General features: G+C 48.6%; 1 protein-coding gene across 8 annotated transcripts in view; it reads left to right on the top strand.

Moving 5' to 3' along the window:
• FHOD3 (formin homology 2 domain containing 3) overlaps positions 1 to 21,299 on the top strand; it is a 485,089-nt gene that overhangs the window by 226,097 nt on the left and 237,693 nt on the right. The window lies entirely within an intron of this gene.

Here is a 21,299-nt window from a genome sequence, read left to right as displayed (position 1 = left end):
CAGAGGCCTCACAGAAATGCCAGAAGATTGGACTTGCTGATCAAACCGAGACAGGGCTGGAGAGGCAGGTGTACCCATGAAGACAGCTCCCAGTCAAGATATTGCTGTGTTCTTGACTTCCCTTGTATGTGTTAAATCCCCAACATGGTCCTAAAAGTTCCAGCCCCTTTGGGCTGGCAGTGCCTGTCTTTCTAAATCCTTGTTCTGTCTCTCCCCAACTCCTCCTGATCTCAATTAGAAGGTTGCATAAACACTGGGGTCTCCCCAATTCTACATGTTATTGCTTTTGGTCAATTTGGGGCCCTTGATTTTTCTCTGGCTGGAGGTCTGAGTCGGTATAGATTAGTTGACTGGTTGGTGCATCAGGGGAGTTACACTTAATTTCTTAGTATGAGTGGGTTGTTTTGGGGTCTGAGTGAAAGGTATGACTTAGGTAATTACAAGCTGTGCTGCCAAATCCAAGAATAAAGTAGGAAGGAGAGTGGGATTAGAGCGTAGTAATGGGGGTGGTGAGGTGAGTACTGAGGTAGACAGAATTCTAAGAGGCCCAAAAGATTCCTTTCCTGGGTACAAACCCTTTCTAACCCCCTTGCCTTGAATGGAGGCCAGACCTGATGATGAATTTGTAAATACCACGAAATTGTCATTAGATTAATGCATTATAGGGCAAAGTGAAAGGATTTTGCAGACCTAATTGTGGTCCACAATCTGTTAATGTTGAGTAGAACAGGAGATTGTTCTAGGATGAGATTGGCCTAAACCAATGAACCCCTTGCAGGGATGGGGAATGTCCACCCCATGGGCTGTATAAGGCTCGTGAAGTAATTTAGTCCAGCCCTACCAAGGCAACTGCAGGCAGGACTCTAAATCCAATAAATCTATAGCAGGATGACTGTTAAAGTGATAATCTTGTATGGCCTGAGGATGATATTGTAAATATACAAATGACCTAGGAAGAAGAAAGACTGCCCACCACTATATGCATTTGATCTGTAGAAATTGTGACATTGTGTGGGGCAGCAGGTTAAAGCCCTGGAAATGGGTGCTGGTTCAAGCCCTGGCTGCCCCATTTCCAATCCAGCACCCTGCTGATGTGCCTGGGAAAGCAGCAGAGGATGGCCTAAGTGCTTGGACCCCTGCACCAACGTGGGAGACCTGGAGGAAGCTCCTGGCTTCAGCCTGGCCCAGCCCTGGTCATTGTAGCCATTTGGGGAGTAAACAAGCAGATGGAAGATTTCACTTCCTCTGTCTTTACCTCTTTCTGTAACTCTACCATTCAAATAAATAAAATCTTTAAAAAAATTGTGACATCCTTAAAATCAGGACACACTGATTTATTCAACTAGAAGAATGTTAAAAATTCAGTTATTTATCAGGTGTCTGGGTTTAGAAGGGGAAGAGTTTCATGAAGGCAGAAACTTTTTTTTTCCTGATCTTGCTAGATATCCACATGCTATCCATTCAAACTGGGTGTTCCTCAGTGTCTGCCTCTTGCTACGTGATCCTCTCACATGGTCTGCATAGACCCTCATGTGGGGCCTAGTGGCTCATTGGGTCACTTGGCTTTTGATGTCCATGCCACACACTTGAGTAAAGGAGAAGTTGATTCAGTATTTTCTAAATGCCAGTGTTACAGAATGTGACAGCCTTATAAAGATTGGGCTGAGTTTTTTTTTTTTTTAAAGATTTATTTATTTATTTGAAAGATAGAGTTATGGAGGGGGGGTGGTAGGGTCTTCCATCCACAGTGGATCTGAAGCCAGGAGGCAGCTGTGGGTGCAGGGGCTCAAGGACTTGGACCATCTTCCGCTGCTTTCCCAGGGGGATAAGGAGGGTGCTGGATCAGAAGTGGAGCAGCCTGGACTTGAACTGTAATGCTGGCATTGCAGGCAGTGTCTTCACCTGCTATGCCACAGCCCCGGCCCCTGGGCTGTTTTAGGAAAAGAAAATCTCTTGGGTAGGAAGATAGACATGGACACTGGGCAACCTTTGTTGTTCTTGGGAGATGTTCTCTCTGCATCCCCTGCTCACCCATTCACTCACCCAGTTCATGGACTGTGCAGACAGCTGGGTGGAGATGGGAGGGCTATGGCCAGGCCCCTCACCACAAGGAAATTGGCAGTGGCCTTAGGGTAGGAGCCATCTAGTAAGGATGGATTCACACAAAAACACTGTACTAAGTTAGGTTTTGGATGAAAATCCTGAAATCATCTATTTTCCCTCTTTCAACTGTGTGTCAGCATTATGTTTCCAAAGGTTGATAAATTTTAAGTAGCTTAGTCCTATACCATTTATCTCAGAGACACAGGAAATGGTTTTTCAGTTTTTCTTTGCTTAGTCGTTCAAGATGTTTGCTTTTCATAATTCAGATTTTCTTTTTTTAATAGAACCAGTGTAATATATCATGTCTTGTGAAAATTTCTTAAAACACAAAGTGTGGTATCCGAATCAAACAGTGGTTCTCATGTAGGCAAAGGATAACAAAGAGACTTCTCAGCCTTATCAGCTTGAAAATAAAGAAAATACGGTAATTTATGGTTTTGTTTCTGAATTCTCTGTGAATTAAAACATCCATTTATATCAGCTGAAGTCCTAATGTCAGAGGTTCTTGGGACCAAACTTGATGGAACCTTTGGTCAATTCTGGTTGAGAGCTTAGCCCCCTGCATCTGTTAAGTAGCACTGTTGGTTGGATAATAGACGTCCCCTGGAAGCCACCACTGGACACTGAGACTGAGGAACAGTGGACAAGCGGCTGACCTTCCAGTCCCTGGTGGAGGGTCCTGGTGGCGTTTTCCAACCAGAGGCCCTGCTGTCTTTTTTGGTTCCAACTTGGGAGCAAGGTCATTGCTGTTAGGTGCATTAAGCCAAAGGAAAGAAGCCCATTGTCAGCTGAGCTCAATTATATCTTCAGACTAGACAGTCACATTGAGAAGTAAGTAATTTCTCATTAGAAGGAATTTTTTAAAAGGTACTCAAGTACCCTGTGCGTGTTCTCTACTCTGCCAGGTCGTGAGAGACGGCAGCGCTGCAGCCTGGCATTTAACCTAGCAGGATCCTTCAATGAAACAACAGTCTGTTCCCATCCTGCTGTTGGTCTTCGCAGGCTTGTGACCAGGCACTGAGACTAGCCTTGGTTGCAGAACACTGGAAGAGGGGTGCCTATGGCTGTTTATTCCCCATGTGGCTGGTGGTGAGCGTGGACAGCACAGAGGGGCTTGCCGAGCCTACTGTCAGTATTGACTTCTGGCCTGATACAGCAGAGTGTGTGGTCTTTCCTGGAAGCTTCTATCACAGGTGCCATTAGGATGCAACTTGTGGGCTGGCCACGGGGCATGTTCATTAGCCTGGCATAGGGCAGTGGAAGTGAGAGGATATTTATACCACCGATGTGGTAGAACGGCCTCCACCCCAGCTCTGGGTTTGCGTGTCCATGAAACTGAGCTGCACAGAAGCGTCTGCACGTGCCATGCCCTTGAGCTCTTGGCTTTATGCATGCTGACCTTTCCACCTTCTCAGCTTAGCACAGAGCTTCTGTCTGCCTTTTGTGACACCCTTCCCATGCTGCCTCTTTTAGGGGGGCCTGCTGAAAGGCCCTCCCAGTGTGTGTACTGTTGTCCCTCGTCTCTTGTCCTCCTCCTCCTTGATGTAGCAGTGGGCTCCATGAGGATCACAGCCTCTTTGTTATTTGCACTTCCCTGAGCAGGGACCTCATCCAGTGCCTGGTGCAAGGAAGCATCCAGTGACTGCTGTCCAAAGAACAGCAAGGGGAGAACAAACCCTTGGAACAAGGAGGAGACTGAAAAGTCTGAGAATCGAAAGCGCTTAGCTTAGCTTTTAGCTTAGTGTATGAAAATGATCAGAGCCAAAGCCATGTCCATAACTTGTGGGCAATTAGATGGGGGTCTCAGCTTTCTTGGCTTGTCTCCTTCAGGCTACCATACTATAGAGTCAGAACCTGAAATGGTTAATCTGGTTCTGGACATTTGGAATGGTTTGCTTTGCCTTCCTGATCATAGAAACCCATGTTTCTCAGGGTTTATTGCTCACTTGTTTTTTTTCCTGTGCAAAGGGCACAGTGCAGAGAGATCCAGGGGGTAATTGTGACAGTCCTTGCTCCCTCACCCTCGAGGTCACAGGTGCCCTATCCTGGGTGAATTTGAGCTGGCATCTTCAGTCTCTCTCCATGGCTTTTCCCTTTCCGTCTCAGATAGCAGAGTATTTTACCCCTGTGGTCTTACTGGGTGATCTCATTTGCCCAGGCTTTATCCAAAGCCAGTAGCACATACACAGCTAAATGCCACTGGCTTTCTTTGTCAATTGGGCTTCTTACAGTATAAAAATGAGAATTTGGATGTTTTGTCTGATTATGCCCTGAAGGTTTTGAGTGTTGGAAAACTGACTTCATTGCATGGCTGAGCTTCTGCCCTTGGAGGAGCTGGACAGTGACTTCTATCCTGAATCTCCGGCCACCTTGCTTTTCTACACTAACTACCCTGATGATGGATTGGGATTAGCTGGACAGAACCCTATGCCACACAGTGAGCAGCTCACGCTCTCGGGAGGAGATTCTGACCCCAAGCGAACATCACCATCATTTGCCACAAGGAGGGCGTCTGGCAGGCAGACGGCGGCTTTCACTTGGGGTTTTATAAATAGACAGAGCTGCTGCTGATCCTCCTGCTGCTTTGGACGGTGCTCCTCTGGGTGTTGCTCAAAGCCGAGTGCTGAACTTCGAGTATCCTATTGCCAGGAAGTTGCTGAGTAGTTCTGGAGATGTGGTAGCATTCAGGAACAGCCAGGTCCAAGTTCAAAATCCTTCTCAGGCTGAGGGGATTTCGGCTGTTATTTTTTTCCTAGGGCTGTTGTTTAGCTGCCTGCCAGGAGTGCACAGTAAGGTAGTGGCCCTGTCTTTTCCTAGAATTTTCTGATGATTTTGGAGCAGTTTACTTCAGCCACTTTATATTTCTGGGGAAGAGTGTGTTTTGCTCTCTGATCTTCCTTTTCAATACAAAGAACTAGAGAGACGTAGATTGGGGGAATTTTTTTCATATGCTTGATCTCTTTGTCTCAAATAATTTTTTTAGAGTTCTCATCCACTGGCTCACTCCCCCAAATGCCCACAATAGCTGAAGTTGGGCCATGCTGAAGCCTGGAGCCAGGAATTTCATCTGGAGCCCCGTGTGGACAGTAGGAGCTCAACACTGAGCCATTGCCACTGCCTCCCAGGGTCTGTATCAGCAGAAGATGGGGTCAGGATCTGGAGCCAGGAGTTGGACCCAGCAGTCCATGTGGGACATGGATATTGCAACTACTCAGCTAAAGGCCATATGACTGTTAAAGATGCAAAAAGGCTAAGGTGACCTGAAGCCGGAACAGGCTGTGTGATGTGGAGTAGAATCCCATTGATCACCATGGGAAGTGTGATCTCTGACAGGGCTCCCCCTGCCAGGCACTATGAAGGTTGACCAACATCGCTCTTGACCTTGAAAGCCAGCTTTCTTGGGTGAGGGGTTTGATGATGGGGAAGGGTGGGTACTCATGATGTGGGATCATGAGCAGAGAATGTTGTAAGTTTAGCGTGGAAGACTCTAATTTCATCTGCTAATTGCTTCAGTCGTGTTTGCAATGAGAATTATTTTGAAATTGATAGGACTTAGAACAAAGTATAAGGCGTAATAAAAATGAACTCCTATATATCCACCACTGTGCTAAAAAAAAAAAAAAATTCCATACATGGCATGTCCTGTCCTGGCAACAGCTGTTCCCTGCACCCTGCTCTCGCCTGCTTGGTGCTTCTCTGAAGGGTACAGCAGTCTGTCATTCACTGTGTGTGTTACTCAGCTGTGGTTTCTTTTCTGTGTGCATACACCAGGGTGGGGGGGCTGCATCTCTTTGGTTTAATCAAGTGACTTGCTGCTTAGGATAACACTGTGGTAGGGGGAGTGCTTGCGTCTGTGTTGGCCAGTACTTGTGCTTGCGAGTACTTGCGCTTGTGAATATTTGTGAGCATTGCATTTGTGGTTATGAGTATTTGAGTTTGTGAGAACTTGTATTTGTGTTTGCGAGTACTTGTGTGGAGAACTGGTAAACGCTATGATGCTAAGACCCATGAGTGCCAGGAGCATTGCGGCTCTCTCCTGCCCGTTTTTCACTACTTCGTAGTCTTCCTTTTCATGAATATCTTGGAAGCTTTTATCAGCTCTCTGGTCGGTGACCAGTTAGGTTGCATCCAAATTTTTAGAACTGCAGACAGTACCAGCATGCACATTCTTGTGAGTTTCCTGTGCATCTGTGTGAGCGTGTCTGGGGTGTGCATAGGAGTGGGATTGCTCAGTCAAGCAGGTATTGGTACTTAGCTATCATGGTGTATTCTATCTTGAGGTGGAACTGCTACCTTGCAACACAAGATCTTGGGTTGCTTCTCAGTGGATTGCTTCTCAGGGCTTGGGGCTTTTGTTCTGAGTCTTGTTCTCCCAGAGGCCCCTGTGGTGAGTGAGTGACCTATTACTGGATGGCTAGGGACCCTCGTCCTGGAGTCTTTGTGTTGGAAAGAGACTTTTTCTTGGCTGCTTTCCGCTGGGCCCCAAGGGCCTTGCCTCTGTGACCTTGGCTGAGCTAGTGCACTGTGCAATTGAGTGGCTCAGCTGGCTGCTATGCAAGATGCTAGAGCCAAAAGTTTCTTTAGAGGGCCCCTGCTCAGGCCTTTCATTTAATACTTGGGGAAACTGAGGGCCAGGGGGTTGCTGTCATGCAGTTTGTGTTACTGAGCCAGGGCACTTTCCATGTCATAGGAAGATGAAGACCCAGCAGTGAGGAATGCAAACAGCTGTCACCTCCACCTGTGCATCAGCCCTACCTCGTGTCCATGGCCCAGTGACGTGTGTGGCCCAGTGCACACACCCGTACCTCAAGCCTTTCGAGTGGTGCTTTTCTCTTGGATAGCCTTGCTTTCACAGCCTGTCCCTTTGCCTTTTCTCTCAGCCATGTCTCCATGTCAGCACTCAGACTCACTTCTGTCCAGAACACCTGGGTTATGGGCACCGCTGCTTGTTGCCCTCCTGGGTTCTGCCAGGCTGCTGCACCTTGCCCTCCCTCTGAGAAGGCTGCGTGGGTCTTGGGTCCAAGGGCAGGGTGCCTCCAGGACAGTTTCGAAGCACCTCAGCTGCCTGAGCTCCCTAATGTAAAAGGAGCTCCTTTGATGTTCATGAAGGGCACCTTGAATGCCCTGTGGAGGCAGCAGAACCTGGAGGGACAGGTTCTAAACTGACAGAGGGCAGGGAAAAGGTATCCAGGATGGAAGTCTTCTGGGATGGCTCTTCACCAGCTCCTGTCCTGCCGCCTCAGCTGCCCACGGCCTGCATGCAGGCAGCTCATCCAGGTGGTTCACCCATGGGCCAGCCCCTCCCCGGGTCATCCTGTGCGCAGCCTCCACTGCCCAGCTCCCCCCACCCAGCCCCACCTCTCTGCATCTCCTTCTTTGCCATGTCTTGTGCTGCCCGAGGAAGCGTGTTGTGTCCATCCCTGTTACTTGCTCCCGTCCTCCTTGCCCTTACTGCCTGTCTCTGTTCTCTGCACACTGCCTCTGGATTATTGCTGTGATTGGAGGAAAACTGAGTTCCTCCTGTACCCCAAGCTGTGCCCCTCCATGTGTGTTCTCTGTAACTGCAATTTGGAGCATCAGAGAGGTTCTGTAATTTTAAGACTGAAAGAGCCTAAAATATAGAATATCTCTTTCTCAGCAGGCTTCAGCATGCATATAGCTCCAGGCCCCCACCCTCCCCTTCCTCCAGCTCCCCTGTGCTGGAAGACGCCAGGCAGACAGGCAGACATTTGCAGTGGCTTATGAGGGCTTTCGGCAGGCAGGGGCCAGCTTGAGGCATCCTTGGGGTGTCATGGCCATAGGAGGAGCTGCAGTGGTCACTGGTGCTTGTGCCCAGGCTGGCAGAGGGCACCTTCTGGTTTCCTTCTCCACCAGAAAGCTTCATGGTTTTCACCTGCTCCATTCTTGGTAGGAAATGAACCAAATCTGTACCAAGAACCTTGGTGAGTCATCTTCATCTTTCTGGTCCCCTGTGCATGGGGACATGGGAGTTTCTGCATGTTATTCCACAAAGCCTGGTTTCCCTCTGAGGCCCCACCCACACTGAGAAGCAGGGCCAGCAGCCTCACCTTACCCCCAAGAACTTCTCCTATGCAACACATCTCTGGCATGTAAGAGTTCTTTTGAAAAAGGTTCTGTGGCTGAAACGGAACATTTCAAATTGAGGGTGAAATGCAGGCTCCTGACACTCAGGACCCTCCCTAACATGGTCTCTGCCACACTTGAGCATGTCACCAGCTCCTGGGGTGGTGCCTGCTCTGTGTTCTGCCCACTCGGGCTTTCCTGGGGCTGGAGCTTTGCACAGACCTCTGTGTAAAGCTGAGAAGCTGAGCTGTGTTGTGTGTCCTGCCCAGGTGACAGCTGTGTGGGACCTGGGCCTCTGACTATGGTGTGAGAACAGGGATCTGGAGCAGTGCTGGCCTTCCCCTACTGAGGCCTGCTCTGTTTCCCAGGATGTACCTTGTGAGGCTGCATGCTTTCTTGAGTGTGACCGGTGTGCCCTTCCCTGTAGCAGCTGCCCTCTGTGACTGTCCCCTCTCCCCACGGCATCCCCTGCACTGTCTGGAGCACCTGGGGGTCCCATGTGCTTATGCTCCATGCCCATGTGCTCCTGGTGCCAGGGTTGTAGGGGCAATTCAAATATGAAAAGGTAAGGTGATGAGAGAGATAGGGGAATCTTAGAGTTCAGGGTCAAGGGTAAGGTTCATCTGCATTGCTGGTTGTAGAGAAATAATGAAAGATGATGATGTGATGCTGGATCTTATCATTCAGCTTGCATTGGGTCAGAAAGGCTGTGTGATCATCAGGTAGATATGGATCCCTGAAGAGAGGAAGCCATCTATCTTCTGTTACCAGGATGTAGATGACGTGTCCATGGTCAGGTAGGGGGTATTGTTGAAAATTCCTGTGTCACATGGTCTCTTTAGGTCAGAGAGTTGCTAAGCACAGCGCCTTAAGGCTGAAATCCATTTGTTCTCAGAACTTGATTGATAGCCTGCAAAGTGCTGGGCATGGAGCTAAAGAAGTAAGGTAAAGCCCCCGACCTGTGCTGTCAGACTGGGAGGTCAGCCACCGGGTCACCATATGGTCAGGGTGTTGTGACAGCAGAACCCTCATCAGCAAGGGGTCCACGGAGGAAGGGGGGACCAGGGAGGAGGTGCTCATGGAGGCAGGGCTTGGAGCATGGGGAGGGAAACCTGTATGGGCATTGTGGAGGCAGGGGCAGGGGAGTGAAGGCAGGAAGGCGAGGGTCAGCGAAATGCATCCTGAGTCCTAGCTGCTGGGGCTGGGAAGGAAGTGGGAGGCTGCAGGAGGAGCAGGACTGATAGCGCTGTCGATGGACATCCTATAGAAGGGCATGGGCTCTTTCTTAGCTATTTTATGCATTTGAAAGGCAGAGTGACAGGAAGGAGACAGGGAGAGACAGAGGGAGGAAGAAATCTCCCATCTGCTGGTTCACTCTCCAGATAGCAGCAAGTGCTAGGACTGGGCCAGGCTGAAACCAGGAACCCATAATTGCATCCGGGTCTGGCACATGGATTCAGGGGCCTGAGTACTTGGGCCATCTTCTGCTGTTTTCCCAGGCGTATTGGCAAGGAGCTGGAATGGAAACAGAGCCACAAGGACTCCAACTGGTGCTGATGTGGGTTGCTAACGTTGCAGCTCGTGGCTTAACCCACTATGCCACGACACCAGCCCCAGGCTTAGACTCTTACACAGAGCCAAGGGGCAGGGCCACTCCAAGGGTCCAGGTGGACAAGGGCTGTGGTCCTGACCAGGCTCGGGGACAGCACTTTGGGCTGTGGACTTGGAAAAGGAGAGAGTGAGTGTGGAGGTGCTGGGGCCATCCTGAACCCAAGCAATGGGGATGGCAGAGCAGCAGCTTCTAGAAAGGGAGGGGCAAGCAGCTGTCTCTGCAGGGGGTGGGGCAGCATCAGGTGACTGGTGCCCTTCCAGTTTGGATAATAAGGCAGGCAGTGACCCTAGTCAGTCAGGCAGAGAGGGCAGCGAAGGAAGCAGCAGCTGGAGGGGTGTTGCGTCTAAGTTGCTCCTGGGATGTGTATGTGGGCAGGTCCATGGTCAGTTGGACATCTGAGTCTGAAACTGGAGAGCTGTGTTAAAACAGGCCCTCCTGTGGCTGGTGCCATAGAGCAGTGGGTTAACACCCTGGCCTGAAGCACCGGCATCTCATATCGGGGCTGGTTTGAGTCCCAGCTGCTCCTCTTCCTATTCAGCTCTCTGCTATGGCCCGGGAAAGCAGTAGAGGATGGCCCAAGTCCTTGGGCCCCTGCACCAGCGCGGGAGACCCAGAAGAAGCTCCTGGCTTCGGATCAGCACAGTTCTGGCCTTTGCAGCCAGTTGGGGAGTGAACCATCAGATGGAAGATCTCTCTCTCTCTCTCGCTCTCTGTAACACACTCTGTAACTCTGACTTTCAAATAAATAAATCTTAAATAGCCCATCCATGTGTGGGCAACAGGCAGAGGCCAGAGGAAAGCTGTACCTTGAGCTTTCCCTGTAAACCGGGACACAGATGCTCAGGGACCTTGGCCACAGGCTGGAGCAGGCCCACACCCCCGGTACTTCCTCCAGGGAACAGACAGCAGGGCTGCCGGTGCTTTGTCCAGGGAGACTGACACACCTGGAGCACTTGGGGGCCCGAGTGGGGCCATAGGGAGGAGACAGGCAGCCCGGTTCCAGCAGCAGGAACCAGTATTCTCACAGGCCTGGTTTCTTCGTCTGGCAAGTGGGGAATGGTAAGTGTTTCCCCGAGAGGGTGCGCTTGTGGAACCAGCAGTGTGGGCCATGGAGGTGCTCGCTCCTCTGCCTGAATGGTTGGAGGAAGGGACGGGGCTCTGGCCACGCCACCGGGACCCTCTGTTGCCAGTCTGGGGGATACTCTGTGGGCACGTGCCGCCGAAGCAGCCCCGGTCCCAGGGTGCTGTGTGGCAGGGTGGGCTGTGTGCTGCAGCTTGGGGCTGGCTTGGATGGATGCTCTCACGGCCAGTAGTAGTTACCCATGAGCCCTGAGGGCTTTTGCAGGGGTCTTCAGGTTAGCTTGGCAGGGAAGGAAAACTGTGATAACTGGGCCGTGAGTGGGAGTGTGGGGTCGGTGGCGGGTGCTGGCCGCCTTGCGGAGACCTGCTGGAACGTGACTTAATGGCTTCCTTATGAGGAAAACTTGGCACAGCCTGACCTGCCCTGCAGCGCTGGCTGCCACAGTGGAGGGGTGGGTGTGTGTGTGTGTGGGGGGGGGGGTCAGGGGACAGGAGTGGGAGGAAGAGAACTGTGATATAATATCTAAAATATTTTCTCCGTTAGTGTGAAGCATGAGAGCGTGCTGGGATTATAGGGCACCAGGAGGATCCCTGGGACCAGCTTCCCCTCCCCCACACAAGCGGGCTTCCTACCTCCAGTGACCAGGCCCTCTTAGAGTGGTGATGGCCTGTCGTGATTTAGGGCACTTCTGACCACCAGAAATCCTTCCTCCGTGAGGTCTGTACCATCCTCACACCCTCCCCTCTGTCCAAGATATGGGGCACATGACCCATGGGACACCTGCCCGGACTTAATAACTGCCCGAGTCCAACAGCCCTAGAGGTGACTGTACATACCAGCTGCAGCCCAGTGCTGGGTCTGCTAAGTCGAGCATGTGGTCAGTGGTCTTGCTCGTTCCTGGTCAGTACCACACTAGCCTATCAGCCAGCCGTGGTGGCACAAGGTGTCCCCTTCCCCACCCCAAGTCCCTGATCATGGGCTGATGTGGAGGCAGGGACAGTCCTGCAGCTGGGCCTGAGAGGGTCAGCCTGTGAGGGCTGACCATCAAAGAAGGAATTTTGTAAGTGTGGTTCAGAGAGCCCAGCATCTGCCTCTGTAATTGCCTTGGGTGGTTCTGGGTGATCCAGGCCTTTGAAAGATGTGAGGAGGCACGTCTGGTCTCCTGGGTTCACCTTTCCCCTGTTTCTCGAGGCCCCGCTGAGCCCAGTGGCCCTCAGATGCGCCCAGCAATAGGGAGAGGCTTGTTTTCCCTGGGCTGACTTGCGGACTCCAGGTTCAGCTTCTGCTTGGCTGATGGACTCGCTGTTCTTAGAAGGCCGTTCACGACACTCGGGAACATCTGTCAAAGTTGACCCCACTGTGAGGGTGGTGGGGGGCGGGGGGAGGGAGGAGGCACGGAGACCCTGCCGGGCCAGTCTCAACCACTTTGATGTCTTCTTGTGTTTCTTGTTTTATTAACTTGACCCGTTTGTCCCTTCAAGCTCCATGCCACCCCCTATTTCAGGAAACTCACTCTTTCAGGTTAACAAATATCAGTGTTGCAAATAAAACAACGTAGCACTACCCCGAGAGCAGTGCCTGAAACCCTGGTTGTGAGCTGAGACCCAGGACTTGGTCGTTTGGTTAAGTGACGTGTGCAGATTTCACCCAGCAAGAGACAAAAACATCACAAGCTGTAGAGCCATGACTTCACCCCATAGGAGAACAGCCCTGGTGGGGCCTGCAGGTGTCTGAGCGAGTGGGCAGGAGACACACTCCCTTCCCTTCCTGGTCCCAGCCCCCCAGTGCCCTTGTCCCCTGCCTCCTCCCTGCCTCTGACATGCCTGAGTGGACTCTGGGAGAGGTGAAGGGTGAAAGTGAGGTCTGAACACCCGACAGTCTGCAGAACGAAGGCCCAGGGCCCCTCGGGAGAGCCTTTCGTGGGAATCCCCTTAATCAGATCCAATGCCTTTGACTCTGTCTGAAGGCAGAAGCACCAGGGGATGGGGGGAAGACCCAGCTAACAGCGGGAAGTCTGATTTAGAGACTAGCTTAAAATAAAGCTGCCTGGGCCTTTTCAGTTAGTGAGTTCCCAGATAGGCGGATGAAGTGCTGGTCATGTGTCAGTGAAAAGTCATTATTTAAATAATTTCAAGTTAGCGTGTTTTGTGTGATGGCTTTAACAATATTTAATAATACTCTTAAGACCTATTGTTTTTGTCATTAATTTATCTCAGAGGATGGCCAGCTTTGCCCATACAGGGCCAGAAAGTACCATTTTGTCCAGGAGGCAGAATTGAGGATCTCAAGTAGATACTTCTGTAATGAGAGAAAGAAAATGCACAGGGTTTTTTTTTTTTTTTAATTGATTAAACTCTAAGTGTAATAGTGATAATTAAGCCCAATGTTTTTATAACTCAGGTCGGATGATGCGAATGGAATTTGATGGGAAGCGATAACATTTCACTTAATTGGAGTTCAAAGTTAGTATTTCCTATCATCAGATTGACTGCAAATGTTTATCTGAACAATCATTCTTGGCTCCTGGCTATGCAAAAAACAGGTGATGAACCAGATTTGGCCCAGGGCTGCGATTGGCTACGTGGATTTATGCAAGTGATTTGCTTAGAACATCTATCCCTTCTCCCTTGAATTGGCCAAGATAACTGTCTGGTCCTAGACAAATACCACTTCTTTCCATCTGAATACATTGGTCTCTTAGTCTTGATGCACTTTGATTTTTTTTTAAAGCGTTGTGCACACTGAACCATGTGTTGGTGTGATTTTGCAGATTCTCTTGATGACTTCCTGTCATTTACAAAAGATCACTTTAAGAAGTCAGTGCCGCCACTGTTCCCCTGTAGGTATTTCCCGGTCATCTGTGCACTGGGTCATGCTACTCTGCCCCCTGCTCTGCACACAGCTTCTCCCCGTGTGTTTCTTCTATCTGAGCCCTGCACGTGCGCACCTGCCCTGTGTTACCATAGCCACCTGCCAGACAAGCTGCCCCGAGCACAGAGACTCCCTGCTGGAGGCCGAGTGGGCCTGAGCAGCATCCTGGTTAGGATCAAAGGAGCGAGGAGCAGGGCAGGGCTTGTTCCCACACTCCTGTCTGCTTTTGTGCTGCGTTGAGGCCTCCCCGGGGTGCTGGGCAGCTGCTGCATCACACCCCGCCAGACAGGATGCACTCACTCTGCTAGCAGCCCTGGCCCCAATACAAGTGCCCAAGAGGTGCTCCTTGTTTCCCCTTAGTTCAGCCGAAATACTGTAATTTTTCAAATGGAAACTTTGCTAGAAATAACAATAAAAAAGGAAAGAAAAACAAAAGTAGAGAAAAGTAAACCTAGAGAATCAGAGCAGAGTCTAAAGTCTGACATGGTCTTGGTTGCCTTCAAGGACGGGCCCCCTCCCACTCCGCACGTTTATTTAAAGCCCAGGCTTCTGTCTCACTGTCTGCCTGTCTGCTGTATCAGGCTTACTGTCTCGGGTGTTGTCTCCAGGCCGCAGCTCCTTGCTGGGGAGTCAGGGGGGCCTGTCTTCCCTCCAAACAGCAGTAGTGTTAGAGAGATGAAAAACAATAGGTGCTAATGAGAGCACATGAGACTGAAGGAGTAGCTTGAGGGTGCTCTTTGTAATGAAATTGTTCTTGACCTTGGTGTGATGGAAGTTACAAGGATACACACGTGTGATAAAATGATAGGGAACAATCCATGCATATTGTACCAATGGGAAATTCTTGGTCTTGATATTGTGTTCAGGCTACATAATATGTAGTCATTGGGGGAAAGTGGTGAAGGGCACATGGAACTTCAGTGTACTGCCTTTGTAGTTGCCTGTGTGTTTATGTTTCAGAATAAAAGAAGAAAGATCAGTAGATGTTTTCTGTCACTTAGCTACTCTACCATCACCCCTCAATACCTGGCTGAGAAATGAAAAACTCCACTGTTAGCGTGGGGAGTGTTGGTACATGTGCTGTGCTCCCTGAAGGGATGTCAGAATCTCCAGGTTTTCGTCGATGATCATCACACCTGATTTGAGGTTCATTTGGCACCCAGGACTGCATTCTGTGCTGAACAGGGTGAGCTGGTTGGAATCTGGGACATGATGAGCAGTTAAGGGAACTTGGGTGAGATTTGCCAGGGATTGGGGGAAGGCATGCTGAGACTTTAACTGTTTCAGTCATTCACAAACATAGAAGACACAGTTCTGTATGAAATAGGAAGTATTGGAGTGAGATTGGAACTCGGTAGCAGGCAGTCCCCTCACTGTCTAGAGAAGAAAACAGGCCCTGGCTCTTGGATTGCTCTCATATGCCTAGAGCTGGGAGCAGAACTCAGGACACATCCATTAGGGGTGCAGTGGAGAAATGGGAACCCCAGGGCATATTTCAATGGTATCCCAATGTTGATTGCCAAGTGTCGATGAAAAAAATCTGACACCAAGTGGGTAGAATCGAGTGGCAAAACCTTAAAATGGGCCATCTGTCTGCCTTCAATGTTTTGAGAGAATTGAAACCAAAGTAATATTTTCTGGGATTATTTTTGGATCCATTAGTGTGTAATGGATAGGAAATGCAGGATTCCAGAATGTTGGGCTCTGATTAATGTCCTCCAGAATAGACAACAGTGATGAATCAGAACAGGTGACACTTGCGGAGAGGCCTGGTTCTGATGTGGCAGTGGGGGTGCAGCTTCGGAGAGCACCCTACCCATCGCCACAAAGCCTCTGACTTCACAGAGAGGCCTCGTGGAACCCACTGGGTTGCCTGCCGCCTCTGGCTTCGTGTCGCCTGCCTTTAAATCACGATCCCTTTCATTATGTTGTTCAACAAGCATGCCTGCCACACATCAAAGCAGATTGCTCCATGACACACAGAAGAACCACAGGCATTGGGTGGGGTTGGCATGAAGTATTAGGCAGGTTTGTAGGGCCTTGAAGGAGGGAAAAAATTCCGGATCTCAAGGATGTCCAATCCAGCCAGGTTCCGATTACGGTGATAACACCAAGGGCCAAGGCGAGAATGTCTCATTGCTTACTTTTTTTTTGGTTGGGGGGGAGGTCATTATGCAGAGCAGGAGTAGTTTCCTTCAGCATTTCTTTCAAAGACTCCCCAAACCTGGCGTTTAAACAGTAGCTTATTTGATAGAGTAAATGTGAATGGAGTTTGTGTTTCCAAGTCAGGCTTGCTCCAGACCAGACTTGGGCTTGTTTGAGATGGAGTTTGCATCGACAGCTGGAAGGTATGGCAGGAGAAGGGTGATCATGGTGCCACCTGCAGCTTGGAGCTGTTGCTTGCTTTCTTCTTTCTTTATTTCCTTCCTTCCTTCCTTTATTTATTGTCTTGAAAGAGGGAGAGATGGAGAGAATCTTTTTTTTAAAAGATTTATTTATTTATTTGAAAGTCATGGTTACACAGAAGAGAGGCAGAGAGAGAGAGAGAGAAAGAGAGGGAGGGAGGGAAGGAGATCTTTCATCCGATGGTTCACTCCCCAATTGGCCACAACTGTCAGCAAGGGGTCAGGAGTTTCTTCCGGTCTCCCACGTGGGTGCAGGGGCCATCTTCTACTGCTTTCCCAGGCCATAGCAGAGAGCTGGATAAGAAGAGGAGCATCTGGGTCTTCAACTGGTGCTAATATGGGATGCTGGTGCTTCAGGCCAGGGCATTAACCTGCTGTGCTACAGCCCCTCCCCCACCCCCCCAGAGAGAATCTTTGATCCACTGGTTCATTCCCCAGATGGTTGCAATGGCCAGGACTGGGCTGAAGCCAGAGTCTCTCACGTGGATGGCAGGGGCCCAAGCACTCAGGCCATCTTTGCTGCTTTTCCCGGGCCATTAGCAGGGAGCTGGATGGAAAGTGGAGCAGCCGGGATACAAACCAGTGTCCGTGTAGTATGCTGATGTTGCAGGCAGTGGTTTTACTTGCTGTGCCACAGCACTGGCCCCTGTTGAGGGATTCCTAATGAAATGATGGTTTTGAGTTAATATATCTGATGGTGCTGTAGAAGCCTGCCTCCTGCCTGGCTGGTTTCTAGGTGCTCAGTGTCCCCATGATTGTAGCGGGGATGGAAGAGACGGTGGGATAGACATGTAGGAGGGAAAGTTGTATAGAGGGAAGGTGGCTGGAAAGTACTTATCAGAAAGAAGCTGAACGTGACCCATCCTAACCCCAGCCCTGAGGTCCTGCATCTGGCTTCTGTTTCCAACCCAAAGAGGTGACCAGAGCACACCCAGTCCCATTCACATACATGCACGTGGGTCTTTACCTTCCCTAATCTGCTTCTGCTGTCCAGTTTGTCCTCACTGACAGAAAGAATGAGGGACTTCAAAAAATCATGCAAAAATAGGTTTAGAAGGTAAGTTTATTTTACTAAAAAAAAAAATTCACAGATATTTTTTCATAGCATGCGTTTTCCATGAACTTTTTGAAGATCCTGTGTATGCATAGACTTCAAAATTTTTGGCATCAAAATAATCTTTTAATTCCATTTTCCATGGACTATTTGAAGTATCATATACTTGGTTTTATTTTGTTTCTTCTGCTGCTAGTGTAGCATTTTACAGGGCAATTATTAAAAGAAACGTTTTCGGTTGTAGCAGTCGAGAATCTGAAATAAGATATAATGGTTATGTTTGTTTACTCATTACAGATGAGATGGGAGGTGACTCCAGTGCTCAGTAAGTTGCAGATCGAGCCCCAGGATGTTAGGATAACAGGGGCCGGTCATGTTACATGGTGGAGGTTACCAGTCCATAGTTTCCTAAAACCTTTTTAAAGTTCAGCCTTTTAAAAATTGGCATGTAATCCAACATGCCTCTTCATGGGACCGAATTGGAGCTGAACCTCAGAATTGAACTGAACCAAATCTCCAGGTTTTTCCCCTGGAGCATTTGGAGAAGTGAATGCCCTTTCTTGTAAGTGCTTACCCGATCTGCAGATAACAATGCTCTGTGCTTACACCCTTTGCTGGGAGACTTGCCCTGGGGAGAGGGAGTGGATTGTGCCAGCATCTAAAGGCTCCCAGGAAATTCCTGCCCCTGCCAGTCCGGTCCCCACCAGCTCCACATCAAAGCTGTTTTACAAATGGGAATTTGGATCCCGGTTTATAATACTGGAATTAAAAGGCCGGCATGTCGTAGAAGAGCTATTTCTAATGAGGATGGTTTTAATGGGTTCCCCTGCAGCTCTTTGTAGAATGAGTGCCATCTTTCTTTTATGAAGACAGATGTCCTGTGCAAATTAGATGGATCAGAGCTGGAGCCCAGACAGGCAGCGCAGTCTACAATGATTTCCATGTCCATGGGCTTTTCATCTCAGGGATGGCAGGGAAGAGCAGAGATGCCAGCTTCAACTCCTTCAGTTTAGTCCTTTTTTTTTTTTTTTTTAAAGGAATAAAAACATTAGCCTTAGTTTTGGTGAAATTCAAAGAAAAACAATAGACAACCTTCTAACACTAATATTTTCTCAAAAAAAAAAAAAATGGAAATGTTCAGTCTCACTGAGTTCTGTCTTAGGTTTCTTGGGTCAGCATTTGGCCTTTTACCTGCTCAGTGTACATGGTATTTCCTGATTTATTACCCCCGCCTCCCTGAATCCACTTGCTAAAAAGAAATAATGTGGTAAGACATTTATTTATTCTGCCTTAAAATATTTTTTCTATTTTTGAAAGTTAAACCATTATTTTCTTTAAGGAAAAAAATGCCCTGCTTTGACAACAAATGCATAAGTTTGAGACTTATGTGAAGTCTTTTGCAAAGGGGTTGGGTTTGTAAATTGTCAAAGATGCTTATAAAGTTTCTAAGTTGCGAGGGTTAAAAACACTGAGCATGTGTGGAAGCCCCCAGAGGGAGGGAAGTAGTTATCCCCCAGTGAGGGTGCATTTTATGTGTGACCTTGACTGGGTTACAGCTGAACAAGATACTTGGTCAAGTGTTAATGGGGCTGTTTCTGTGAGGCCTTTTGGGATGGGACTAACGTTTAAAATGCCGGCCATTGGAGGGTGAACCAACGGCAAAGGAAGACCTTTATCTCTGTCTCTCTCTCTCACTGTCCACTCTGCCTGTCAAAAAAAAGAGGGACAGATTACTCTCCATATCGTGTGGGGCCTCACCTCATTAGGGGAAGGCATGGCTGGAGCAGGAGACCTGACTTGTCCAGAGCAGAGGGAGCTGTGCAGCAGAAAGCCCCAGACTGGAGCTGGGTGTTGGCTGCTCTGCCAGCCCACCCTGGGGGTCTTGGATTTGCCCACCTTGGTAACCAAGAGCCGCTCCCTTCAAATAAAGCTGTGTGTGCATATACTACATGTACATACTTTTTTTTTAACTTTTATTTAATGAATATAAATTTCCAAAGTACAGCTTATGGATTACAATGGCTTCCCCCCCATAACGTCCCTCCCACCCGCAACCCTCCTCTCTCCTACTACCTCTCCCCTTCCATTCACATCAAGATTCATTTTCGATTCTCTTTATATACAGAAGATCAGTTTAGCATACATTAAGTAAAGATTTCAACAGTTTGCTCCCACACAGAAACATAAAGTGAAAAATAATAGATGATTTTTTAAATGATGATGAAATCAGATCAGACCTATTGTCATGTTTAATCCCAGTGAGAGTCAAGTTGGGAATTGATAATTTCTTCTTTTTTTTTTTTTATACAGAAGATTAGTTTAGTATACATTAAGTAAAGCTTTCAACAGTTTGCACCCCCATAGAAACACAAAGTGAAATATACTGTTTGAGTACTCATTATAGCATTAAGTCTCAATGTACAGCACGCTAAGGACAGAGATCCTACATGAGGAGTAAGTGCACAGTGACTCCTGTTGTTGATACATGTACATACTTTATATATAAAGTCCACATGTGCTCCATGGATACTGTATTTTAAATAGTCACACACATGTTCTGTTGCTCAGGAAAACTGATTCGTAAGAGGGGACTTCTGCGAATTTGTGGTATATGGAACTAAAAAGACTTATTTAGGTGCTCTGAAATTATAAAATAAAATGAGAGGTCTTTAAAATGTTTCTCACATCTGGGATAGCGGTGAGGGGGCCACTTGGGCCACTTGTCTTTCCTATCAGAGTGGTTGTGTTCAAACCCTGACTTCATTCTGCTTCCAGCTTCCTGCTGATGCAAACCTTGGGGAGGTGGTGGGAATGACTCAAGTAGCTGGGTTCCTGCCACCACAGGGAAGACCTGGATTGAGTTCCCAACTTCACTTGGCCCTGCCCTGGCTCTTCTGGGCATTTGAGGAGTGAACTAGCAGATGGGAGATCTCTGCCTCTCTTTTATGTCTCTCTGAAAAATCAAAACATGTTCATGGAAAATGCATGATATGAAAAATCTGTGCATGGATTTCAAAATTTTTCACACAAAAATAGACTTATAATTCCATTTCCCCCCAAGCTTTTTGAAGTCCTCTTGTACATTTCTGTTTTAGAGAAACCCACTAGCCCAGAAACTAAACTGCACGATGCTTTCCTTGGTAGCCTGATTGGATAAGCCCTAATCAGTTAGTCCACCTAGGATGAGCAAAAGGGAACATTCCGGAAGTTTCCAGATGCTGAAAAGCTTTAGAAGCACAGCTGGCCTGTGGTCCTGCAGACCCAGGAGCCCTGCCACCTACAGAGGACCCCGGTGGAGGTGGAGGAGCAGCTCTGGTGCGTTGGCCTCACGTTGAGGTCCAGATGAGCACTGGGAAGAAAGGCACCAAGATGCAATAAAGCCCTTTTTTTTTCTGCGAAGTTTGTTCTCTTTGAAACTCTTTAAATTAGTGTCTGGTACCGTTGCCAGTGCTGAGTGTTACAAAAACAGTTCCACTTCTTAAAATAAAAGTGTTTATGGAAAAATATCATGCTTCTGATCTCTTTCAGTTATATCTGCAATGGAAACTGGGAACTTTGTGCCTGAAACCCTAGGTGAATTGTCCTTGAAGCCGGGCATGAGGGGAAGAGAGTTGAATATAGCTGCAGGGAATTAAGTCTTCCAGTTAATAGGCTTCTGGCACGTAGTAGGTGTTCACTAGATGTGTTGTATGAGTAAGAGATTCTCGACCATATATATGTATTTGTGTGTGTCTGTGTGTGTGTATACATATATATATATATTGGCTGCAGTGTCATCCTTGAATATCAGGGCAGGTAGTGTGTTAGACTTCACAGAGGGCTGCTGATAACTGGCTGGAAGGAGGGAGGCTGGCTGGGGAGTTAGTGCTCGGAGCAGGTGCAGGCTGCGTGCACAGTCCTGCGCTTGCCCACTCAGGCTGGTTGGTGACGAAGGGCAGACGCTGCTTGCTCACTGCACATTGACCTTCCATTTTTTTTTACCTCTTGTTTGTTTCCCATCTAATTACCTCTAGTCTGTGGGCAAGCACTTTATTAGCTGGGGCCCTAGTCCAGGCGTTCTGTGGGCCTGGTGAATCCAGCCACGTCTCT

Source organism: Oryctolagus cuniculus, chromosome 10, assembly GCF_964237555.1.
Source record: "Oryctolagus cuniculus chromosome 10, mOryCun1.1, whole genome shotgun sequence".
In the NCBI taxonomy this organism is placed as follows: Eukaryota; Metazoa; Chordata; class Mammalia; order Lagomorpha; family Leporidae; genus Oryctolagus; species Oryctolagus cuniculus.
This window is presented reverse-complemented; position numbering and strand designations above follow the sequence as displayed.